Source organism: Castanea sativa, chromosome 1 (genome assembly GCF_040712315.1).
Source record: "Castanea sativa cultivar Marrone di Chiusa Pesio chromosome 1, ASM4071231v1".
Lineage (NCBI taxonomy): Eukaryota > Viridiplantae > Streptophyta > Magnoliopsida > Fagales > Fagaceae > Castanea > Castanea sativa.
The window spans coordinates 59,875,479-59,887,470 of NC_134013.1; the positions used below are offsets into that span (position 1 = coordinate 59,875,479).

Genomic DNA, 11,992 nt, shown 5'->3' on the forward strand with positions numbered 1-11,992 from the left:
TATAAGCTGTTGTCTAAGGTGCTGGCCAATAGGATGAGGAGGGTTTTGGATAATCTCATTTCTGAGACTCAGAATTCGTTTGTTGGCGGAAGGCAGATTCTGGATTCTGTGCTTATTGCTAATGAATGTTTGGATAGCAGGTTGAAGAGCAAAATTCCGGGTGTGGTTTGCAAGCTGGATATTGAGAAAGCTTATGATCACGTAAACTGGGAGGCCTTGTTTTATTTGTTGGGCCGGATGGGTTTTGGGGAGAAATGGAGGAGGTGGTATGTTTGATGCTCGGTCTTATTACCTCGCGATCCGGGGTGCTTCGGATTCTTGGCTCCCTTGGAAGGGGGTTTGGAAACCTAAGATCCCTAAGCGGGTGGCGTTCTTTCTGTGGTCTACTGCTCATAGCCGGATTCTCACCCTGGATAACCTCATGCTTAAGGGTAGGCCTTTGGTTAATAGGTGTTGTTTGTGTTGCATGGATGGGGAGTCGGTTAACCACCTTCTCTCCGCCCGTCACCGTTACCCACTCTCTATGGTCTTCGATGCTTCAGGCCTTTGGGATTCCTTGGGTTATGCCAGGATCGGTGGCGGACTTGATCTCTTGCTGGCATCAGTGGCATGGAAAGGATAAGTCGGACATATGGAATTTGATTCCAGGGTGCTTAATGTGGACTGTGTGGTTGGAGCGGAATCGCCGTTCCTTTGAGGACAAAGAGAAGACCTTGTTTGAGCTATATCTTTTATGCCAGCGTAGTCTATTAGAGTGGTCTCGGTGTTGGGGGTTTACTAATTGTTCTTCTCTCTCAGTGTTTATGTTCTCTCTTAGCTTTGTTCCCTAGTAGCTTTTCTCATTCTCTTGTTGTTCATCATCATGAACTTCTTGTATGTCTTTCTTTATCTCATTTATATAAGCTTTCTGATTACTTATCAAAAAAAAAAAAACATCCTAGATTTTTGTCTCCAGGAAATTTCCTCCAAGGAAAGAAGATGCTCCACCTGAGACCTCAAATCTGCCCTATGACATATCTCCCCATCAGTTTGACCAACATCCCCTTCCTTAGCGTCTAATGTTTTCAACTCCTCCAGTAATTGTTTCTTTTGATGCTCTACATTACCAAACTCTCGATGATTCCATTGTACAATGTCCTCTTTCAAAGCCTTTAATTTTTTTGCAAGCACGAAACTAGGTGTACCTACAAAAGAAGGCTGATTCCACCAAGATTGAACCCTATCCACAAACCCCTCCGTCTTCAACCACATTTTCAAATCCGAACGAACTTTTCGCCTTTGCCATTCCCCCTGCCTCCAAGAGAATAGGACTATGATTTGAGATAGGACGGGGTAGTATCCTTTGAATAACATTTGGGAAATGATCCTCCCAGTCTGGAGTGACCAAAGCTCTATCAATCCTAGACATCGCTGGTTGATCAGTACCACTTGACCATGTATAACTACCTCCTTCCAAAGGCAAATCAATCAAGTTGAGATCCTCAATAAATTCAGAGAATTTTTCCATAGCCAAAGTCAAACTTGTCGCACCCCTACGCCCACTAGGAAAGCGAACAATATTAAAGTCCCCCAAGCAGCACCACGATACCCTCCAATATTGTTGAATACTCACCAACTCATCCCATATGTAACCCCTCTTGTTATTCTCATTTGGGCCATAAACCCCTGAACATGCCCATATAAAACTGTCCTCCACCCCTTGCCATTTTACCGAAATTGAGAATGTACCAACCATAACTTCCATCTTATCCAAGACCCTTCTATCCCACATAATCAAAATACCACTAGCATTCCTGTCAGCCTCCAAATCAGCCTAATCCACATAAGGACAGCCCCACAAACTACAAACCAGCTGTCTATTCATGCTAGCAATTTTCATCTCTTGCAAACAAACAACATCACACTTCCATTCCCGCAACAAATTCTTCACCACAAGTCGTTTCCGAGGACCATTTACACCTCTAACATTCCACGAAATCATTTTTATCTTCATTACCACAAAAATATCCCCACCTACTGACACCAGCACAAAACCAAACCTCTATCTCCTATCATAATTTACCGAAGAGATCAAGTTTTGTAGCTCTCTACGTCCCTTGTGTTTGGACTTAGCCACTTTTTGGCTACCTGTTACTTTCCGGTGTAACACATTGGCTGCCTCCATCTTAGTTTCTAGCCTTTGTAAGGGAGCAATGCACAACTTCTCATGTCGGATCGTTGATAACCCAACCAATTTACTGGAACCAGGAATTCTTCGTTTCACCCACCTAGAAACATCTAATTTGGCCTCAATACTCAAGACCTCAGAGACCTTCTCCAACTCCGCCGAAGTTGTCGACGCACTCGGAGCAATAATCTGTAAAGGTAAACATTCCGACAATTCTGCTTCACCAGAGCCCACTAAAAAATCAGCTGCATCCTCCACAAGCATGATCTCCCTAGGGAGGCTTAGGAGTTCCTTACTAGAAGAGAAATTTGCCTCCTTACCCGAAACTCCAAAACCCATTGACCCAACTCGCAGAAACTCCACAAAAAGATCGGGGAAAGAAGGTCCAACCATTTGCGGCACAAAATCGAGAGTCACCAACCTCAAATCTTCAGAAATCAACCCATTCGACAACCTATTTGAGCCTAAAATACTATTCCAGTCAGAGCTATACCAGAAAACCGTATGCCTTAATGCCCTGCCACCCTCTAAATCTGCTTGACCCATTGTGATCGAAAGCTCGTTGGCGCGAGTCCCCTCAGAAAAAAGGCATTCCGCCTCTGCCGAGTTCTCCACAAGACAACCCACCCTCTCTAGTAACGCCGGTGAGTAATTGGCGCAAAACCCAATGAGAGGAGGACACTGACTTGCCGTCGGCGTCTTCGCGGGGCGACACGCCATCACGGTTTGACCAGCTGAGCACACTGCCACCGTCGAGATTTGGTTTCGCACTGTGCCAGCCTCCTCCAGCGGCGCCGATGACTCCTCGGTGTGAGCTCCACCAGCAACTGTGTGATCCGACGTCATAGCCTTGGTATCCAAAACTTCGTGAGGCTCGCTGGACATCTCTGAAGCTTGGGCAATGTGATACAAAGGTCTCTGGTCACCCGAGGCTGGGCTCGCACCCACTACCATCCTAAATGGGCCAGTGGGCTCTTGATTATGTAAAATTGGAAAGCCCATTTGAAAGTAACCCTCTTGGTCTGAGCCCAACACAGAACGACTTTGATTTTAAGCCCGTGAGAGCTCCCTCTGACTCCTACGGACCCATTTAGAGCTCCTTACACCCCCTTATTCACCACAGAATTTTGATAAGCCCGTGACCCACTAGAAGGACCCACCACGTGCTCCTTCTGATTCCTTTTTACCCATATAGAATTCTTCAGACCTCCTTTATTAGATTTCCAAACAACACGCTTAATTCCTTCCCCATTCACCTCTACTATCAAGCCTCCTCCTGTCTAGTCAGGTTTCATCAACTCACGCTCTTTTCCATAAGCATGTTTATTCCGATTTGAATTGAAATTCAATAGAGATCTCTTATAATTTCCTACCATATTTGTCTTTCCAAATTCAAATTCCTCATTAATGCTTCGGGAACCCACATCGCCTCCTCCAAGGTTCGTCTGACCTGATATGTTCACCGGCATTTCGCACGACATCCTCTGCTCAATAACTGGGTTCTGCTTCTCCCCCTTATTCTTCTCTAAAAGCAAATTCCCTTTATCATGGGTGTTGAACAAGTTTGGCTGAATCCTGCCCCTAACCTGCACCTAATGCCCACGCACCGTATCGACAAAGGTTTTGAAAGGTAGAACCCCTGAGTTAACCTTACGATGTTGAGCAACAAATTTCCCAGACCCACCATTCACTTAGTTTTCAGGTTCCAATATCTTCCTTAATTCTAACCCAAAAACCCTCCATCGATTCTTTGCTTTGCCTTCTAGAATAATAATGGACCTCCTAGACCCGCCAACTTTAAACTCAGTCAGTAGTAGGAACAAGCTAAAAGAGTTGGAGCTCCGTTGGAGGGTGTAAGCTAAATCACCTTCCCTAAACGTATAAAAAAACTTCGGACTGATCCCAACAACAATCTGTTCTATACTCCTTATCAGCCATTGTGCCACAGTCTTACCCATAAAGACTGACTTCATGAAGTACCTTCTCCGCGCACAAATCCTTAAAGAAAAATACCGTCCCCCTTCCTCTACGTCCAGTTGAAAAAATTTGGACTCAACAAAAAAATTGCATACACCGCCCATAATGGAGAAGTAATTCCGATAATATAGAAAAAGGAAGTTATTCAGTGTTATTGAACTTGAGTTTGGCTTTAACAAACGCTCAATTTCCTTGCTGTTTATTTCAAGTAAACCTGCCATGTTTTTCCATGGATTTTAGATAATTAGAGTTTATTACCTAGCATGCAACACATGTTTTACAGGATCTCAGTTTTTAGAGCTTCATTTACATTGCCATTTGTCAGTAATTTCGCATTTTCAATGACAATTTTTTACTCATGTGCTAATGTAGATTTATCATCTCTGCTCTGGCTTATAAAACTGTTGGTAACTATTCAAGAAAAGCTCCTGGATTGAGTTTATTAAAAAAATGTTGAACAAAAAAAGTTTAATAAGATTATTTAATATGTACTTTTTGACTCTTAAATCAGATGCTAAATTTTTTTTCCCTTTATCATGTCTAGGATTCTTCTTTCACCTCTTTTGAAAAATAGATAGGTTTACTGTTTTAATTTGGATACTTTGGTTTCAAATTAACATCTCTGCTTTTTTTTGTTTTGATAGCATTGGGAGTATTGCCCAAGCTTAGAGTGTAGACATATTGACAGTTTTTTTTCAAAGTGAAATTGGAAGTAGGAACAAACAAAGAAATAGCAAAGATTTTGTTAAAAAACTGTTACTTCATATCAAGGGTTTATTTATTTAATATGGTTGTATGATTATTTCCTGCCATTTTAAAAAACCTTCTTACCCTTTCACTTTTTTGTTGAAATTCAGATTTGCTTAGTTTTCCCTGTCAAGTATGAAACTTAATAATTCATTAATATGCCAAATTTCAACTGGATGGTTTAAAATCTGAAAGTTTAGACTGTATAGTTATGGGTTTACCCTCTTTCTATTGATGTTACGGTTTGAGATTATTATTTCTGGTAGTTATTTTGCGTTGCTGGAATTTTGCACATGAAGAACAGGAAAAGGCATATATTTTAGAAGGTGATTTAGGTATTGTTGCTTTGGTATATGAATGAAAATAATTAATTATTGAATGAGTTTTGAATTTTTTTTTTATTTACATATTCTGGAGTATTTAATAAAACCCAATTTCTGGATATGTTAATTTAAGTGCTATTTGGGAAGAATAGAAAGTAGTTTGTACCACCTGAGAAATTTCTTTTTAATGTTGTTTGTTCAGAAATGGATATGTTGTCTTCTTTCTACTGTGCGTTCTAAATTTTTTATTTTTTTTGGGAAAGGGTCAAAAAGGAAGAAATAAACTAAAGAATAGAGGACATGGTGTGTGTATAGTGTCTTAGGTAAATTTGGAGAACTATGTTGAATCGTTCATACGCTAAGAAGTTTTTTTCCCTGCCTAAAAAAAAAAGAACCAACAAATTAAACCAGAAATAATAGTCTATCTGAAGTGAAGGAAATGTCTATACTTGGTGAAAAGAAGGAATTTTACCTTTGTTCTCTGATGTAAAAAGTTAAGAAAACAGAAAATATACAAACTACTTGATGTGTGTAAATTTGTTAAAGATGAGATTTTAGAAGCAATTCCTCCACCACAACCGGCATCCGTCAAAGCTAAATACGATCCAACATCCAAGAGGTTTTGAGATACAGAGATAGAGATCGGCGCTATTCCGACGAAAGGTACGCATCAATTCTGTATTCATTCTTTTTCTTTTGGTGCTTTGTTGTGAAAATTGATTCTTACGGCATGGCCAAGAATGCAGAACCCTAGAATATTGATTCTTCAAATTTCTGCAGTAATTTTCCTGCATAATTTTGTTTTAGAACTATTGTTCGATAAATCTGTGTGCTGGGATTGATATATGTGATATATTCATTCAAGTTTCGGATACTGTGGCTTGGCATATATATAATTTTATATGGGTACAAACTTGATTCGTAAAAGCTATGGTTACAGATGCACACCGCCAATGAGATTTCTAGGTTTATTGAGATATGATATAACTTCTTTGTTTTATCATATAATAGTTGAAGCACTAGAATCTTTGTTATGATTCTGATGTATCTATGGAATTATGTGCTTGATTTCATTTGTATGCTATTATATCCTTAGATTAAATGAATATATATAGATTCATGTGCGGATATATAAACTATTGTTTATTAACTATTGGTTTTTTTATCAGTTCATGATTATATGGGTTAGATTTTGTTTTAACTAAGGTCTTTGGGTTAGAATTGATTTTGTTTTGGGTATTTGGGTTAGATTTGATTTTTTTGGGGATTATTGTTTTTTGGTAAAAGAGATTGAGATGGTGTTGAATCTCACCAAACTGGTCATCTTCTACTATGTAGAAATCTCCATTTGAAGGTATTTGCAGCCAATCACAGGTTCTTTACAAATACAATTTCTTTGTTTTCAGTAAATATAAATATTTGAATGGCTGAAATAGATAGGAATAGGTCCAGTGACTAAGGGTGGAGCAGCATCTGTTGGTCAACTGCAGTCTTTGGGAGGGAATTCATGAGAGGCAGGCATTAAGAAGTGTAGCAATTTAAAAATGAATATTTGATGTGAGATTCAATTCTGATGTATATTTGTGTTGTTAGATAATTGCTCTCTTCTTGCATTTAGTATTAGCATCTTTCTATGATTTCACTTCTACTTGAGTTAGATTGGATTGGTGTTTAGTGATCTTCTTCAACCTAACTTAGAAAAGTTTTTTTATAATAATATTAAAACATATTATAATGAAATAAATATGGAACCAAAATAGAGGTTTTCATATCCATTGAATATTTTTTTCAAAGGGTAAACAGAGGCAATACCAGGTCATGTGGTGCCAATGTTGTTGAATAGTAGTTAACCTCCTAACTTCTAAAATTCTTATTCCTTTTACGCTTGATATTAATTATGATTGAATTATAGTCAAAGCTGACAGTTTTTTTAACTGCATTATTAGTCTATTGAAGAAAATGACTTATATGTGGTTATTTTGGTTTGATTGATTTTGATTTAGAATTGGCTTGAGAGAGAGGGTGAACCTAATTATTTAAATTAGTAATTTTTATTTAAAATGAGGTATGACTTTGATTTGTATTAGTATGTATCTGTCAATCATATCTTTGTTCACTCAGAGTAAGATGAGTCATTGAAGTGGGATGATGTGAATAATGAATTAAGCAGTTATGTTAGTGCAAATACTTCTCTGTTTGATTAAAGCGGTTCACATTCAATTTTGTTTTGTTTGTTCAACTGCCTTTTGTTTATTTATTGTTAAATTACTTTCTTTGTTTTCATAATTATAATTGTTTGTTCAATGTTGTTCAAGATCATCTTTTGTAAGAGCTGAATCTATCTTCACTAAATTGTATAAATATTGTCTAAATTTGTTGGATTTTTCTTCACATGCAAAGTCTATGGTTCTTTGTTTTGATGTTTTGGTGTATTTCTTTCCTAATTGTTTGATTGCACATTTGTTAGTAGAATAGCGACTGCATTTATCTATAAGATCATGGAATTAAGTTAAAGCACTATATATGTACTAAAACTTAGAAAAGTTGGCATATACAATTTACCTTAGGCTATTGGTTGTTGCTGTGATTTTGAATGAGTGAAAATATATACTAAGTTTACTTATTCATATAAGTCACTGGTCATATGACATTGAACTATTATGTTTTATTTACAAAATATTTGAAGGTAAAAGCATTATCATACAAAATTGGTTGAGAACTTATTAGCACTTTTTGAGTCTGTACCGCTTGGTTGTGGCCAGAGCTAATCAGATTTACGCCCAGGCGTAACGATTGACATTGGGAAAGAAAGAATGGAAAATTGATGGATTTTGTGATTGTAATCTTTTCTGGTAATGAGATTAACCCGCTTTGAGAGAGTTAGAAATATGAGGAAAAAAAAAAGGACACCATTGGATTGTTTAAAATCTTTATGTATAAGACGAAAACAAACTTTCCAGTTCAAGTTTGTGCCAAAAAGTGTTACTGTTTGATGTTTATTTTGCTTTAAGTATTTGTTTTATATATCCTTGGCTAATGGAAGCCAAATTCTTTGCCGTCATCATATGGGAAATAGCCAACAGATTGTTAAAAAATAAAACAATCTTTCATACTTTTTGCAACTCAAACCATATTACAATGTTTGTTTCCGCTTCTTTTGTAGTCTCTCTTCCATCTTTCTTTACTGTGGTTTTTAAAAACTTCTTACCCTGTCATTTTGTTGAATACTGAGTTTTTTGCCAGGTACAACACGGGTATTTTGCAAGAAGAGTTGCTGCATCAAATTAAGAGGTTTGGATAGTGATTTTCTCTCTATTTATCTCATAATTTGAATTAAATTTTCTCCATTGATCTGTTTGGTTTTGACTAGGCTCTGAATTGCATATTTTAATCTGTTTTTTTCTTCGTTTTTTTTTTAATTCAATGAATTCTTATTTTGTATTTTACTGAATTGTAAAACTGTCATGACTTTTTTTTTTTTGCTATGCTTTTAGTGGCCTGCATTTGATACCTTCACCATATTCACGTATTGGACTGACTTGAATTGCCACATCCAGCTTTTTTGTGAGTGGCGTCATGGGGTTTAGCTCTTGAATATATGTAGGGGAAAACATGTTTGCCATTTAATAATGGTTGATTTCTTAATGTTGCTGCTCTGACCATCTATTATTTGAAATTAAAAAGTCTAAAACCTGTTTAATGTTTGTGCTAAAAAGTTATGTTTTCTGTTTGATTGTATATTTGTTTAAAGGAATGTATAATTGTTTTAAAGAATGAATGAATTTTTATTGGCCAAAGAACAACAATATTGTGCGTACTTCTATTGATCCACTAATTCACTAATTGTCTTCGATTAATGTTTTACATTAGTCCATGGATCTTGATTATTATGTTTGCTCGGCTTTGCAATTAATTTGGCTTATTTGTTTTTGTTCAATTTTACTATTCAGTGTAGCTCAAGTGGTGCGATAACTTAAATCTTCAAGCGCTACCCTTACTTGGCCAAACACACAAACACAAATAGAGAATCCCTCCCTCAATTGTTTCAACCGCCATTCCTTCACTGCAACAGTAAACTATTCAGAAGCCTTCTCTGCAACAACAGACTATTTAGAAGGTGAGCATTCTTTCTTTCTATTGAATTACTGTTCCCAATTGTCTATAATTGCCCACAGATCATTTTCCCTCTATTGAATTTAAACTTCTAGGGTTCTTCTTTTATCTCTATTGAAAAGCATATGAGTTCTAATTTTCTCTCTTTTTCTTTTCCAACATTTTTTTTAAAAGTTTATTAAGTTCTGTTTTCATCGATTGTTGTATAAGTTAGATTTGATTTTTGTTTGACATATTTTTGTTAGATTTGCACTTTTTTTCTCCGATTGTCTTTATGTTTTACCGAATGCTGAAGAGTGTAAATTTGTTGATGGTTTTCCATGAACTAAAATTCTGGTTTCCTTAGAATTATTTACTGCAAAATTGAATGTTACAGTTTTTTTTTTTTTGGTTACAAACTAAGAAATATGAGTTAACAGCATGATCAAATGAATAAAATACATATTTTTTCCCTTTTTGTTCTGTTGCTGAAAAGTGAGAAGTATGATGTGTTGAGGTTTGAGCAGAAAGTAGATTTACCGTTCTTCCGTTATTTGTTCTATTTTTTTATTTATTTATATAAATATAAATATGCAGTGTAGCCCCTCTTTGACTTATTTATATTTATTTTCCTCTCACTTTCTATTTCAAAATTCTGTAATCCAATATGTTTTTTAAAATTTATTCATTGTTAAATGTTCTATGCTCTCATTCTTTTGTTCATTGTGGTTCATAGGAATGGTAGATAAAAATATCACATTTTTCAACTAAGTTCTAGATCTGCTGTGATTCAAGTTTATAAATTTTTTTATGAAGTTTCTATTTTTATTTTTTAATCTATGTTACTTTTTTCCTGTGTACCAATTGCTAATTTGGAACTGTTAAAACTTGATTTATGCAAATTGCTAAATTTTTTCTGTTGAGAGATTTCTTGAATATGAAAGTCCATAGACCCAAATTTAGAGCAAGGCTTTCAATGATGAATATAATATAGTATTCTCTTCTGCATTTTTAGTTGTTGACAGACCAGGTCAGGATCCTTAGGCACAGATAGTATGTGTTCGGCTATCTGCATAACCTCATTAGATTAGTGGATATGTAAATGATGCTGTATTGAGTCATTTTGGTGAATAAGTCCAGCTTTGGTGAAATTGAATGTTACAATTCTTATTTTCTTTTTCTTTTCTTTTTTCCTTTGATTTGGTTATGAACTAAGAAATATGAGTTAGTTTTGAGTGTTTTGGTTGAGTTGGTTTTGATTTAAGTTTTTTAGTTGGGTTAGTTGTACAGTGAAAAAGCATGTCTGTTTATTTCAATTTAATTTGTCAGGATCCTTCGTAAATACCATCAAAGTGAATAAGTTTGGGTTGTGATGACTAAGAGTCTTTAGAATATATAGTAATAATAATTTCTTGGTAAATGGAATTATGGAATTTTTGGAGAGCAGATTTGTAGAAAGCAAGCAAAACTTGACGTTGAGATCTGGCTCAAATGGCATCTCCATGCCTTCAAGGAATGGGGTGAAGGGTGATAAATGTAGGCATGGAAAAGAACGATTCAACATAAAGTAGAAAGCAAACCTCATCTTATATGTGAAGGAAAATAATCAAGAGTCTCTAATAAGTATATATAGGATGATTAGGATCTTGACCAGATAAATTGACATTGAGAAATGAAAGCACTTTCCACAATTTGTTAAGAGGTCAAACTACATTTGCAATACTCTAACGTTGAGGTTGGTTTATGAGCTCTAGCAATGTCAAAGGCTCGAATTTTCTTAACTTGGAACTTCAAAAACCAAATTTAGCAACCACAATGATGGAGGTTTAAAAAAGTAGTTCAATTGTAGTTCTGGTACAATTGTTTACACATTTTGGGGGTAAGTCAATACCTGTAATTGGTTACGCCAGATTAAATGTCTGTAAAAATTTCTTAAAGTTGCTGACTACTTAAAATGAGGGGTTCATTTTTGTGATCAAATGATTATTACACATCTTTTTTTTCTTTTGCATCCTATTAATCTTATTCTGAACTAAATATTGTGGGATGTGTATGGCTGTGGTGCAGTGGGTATTCTTTGTTTAGAGATTCCCAGTACGACAAAGGACTTACCAATGATTTGGTCATTTCAGTTGATTCCTTGCTGCCAGTCTGTACTTGCTGTCATGTTAGCAAAAGAAGGGGTTTCAGGCGGGTTTTCCTATTATCACTATTCGAAGTGATGCAGCAGCTAGCACACTATGATCAGAAGGGAAAATAGCAACTACAAAATTCAATTTAGTTTTCCGTTTCTGTTTTCTATCCTACCTGATTTGTTGTTTTTGAAGAGTGATTGAAATTGTAGAACTTTGAAATCTGAAAGTGTAATGTTTTTTATACAAAGTTGATTATCCCTTAGATTTTAGTTAATATTCCACTCTATCTACATAATTATCAGTGTCAGCTAATTATGGTTAAAGAACATTTTTAAAACTGTCTGTCATTGATCACATGGAATTTTCAACATAGTGCTATTTTCACCATGTTCTTAACATGAGAAAGCAATCAGCTGGATAAAGGTTCAAAAGATTAAAATAATAGTGTTGAATGGATGGTCCAAATTGATAACTAATGTATCTTACACACTTTGCAACAAATTTTTTCTTTAAAAAATGATTTTATTAGCCAAATTTCTCTTCTGCTTATG

General features: G+C 35.7%; 1 long non-coding RNA gene across 3 annotated transcripts; it reads left to right on the forward strand.

The window, feature by feature from the left end:
- The first annotated feature begins 550 nt into the window (after positions 1 to 550).
- Positions 551 to 11,736, forward strand: LOC142621685 (uncharacterized). Of its 3 annotated transcripts, XR_012841831.1 has the most exons (5): positions 551 to 5,877; positions 8,458 to 8,505; positions 8,709 to 8,778; positions 9,165 to 9,331; positions 11,374 to 11,736. It is a non-coding gene; the product is annotated as an uncharacterized LOC142621685 (long non-coding RNA). The 3 variants fall into 3 exon arrangements; XR_012841830.1 differs by lacking the exon at positions 8,709 to 8,778 and having other exon boundaries at positions 562 to 5,877; XR_012841829.1 differs by lacking the exons at positions 551 to 5,877; positions 8,709 to 8,778 and having other exon boundaries at positions 5,905 to 8,505.
- Positions 11,737 to 11,992: the final 256 nt, after the last annotated feature.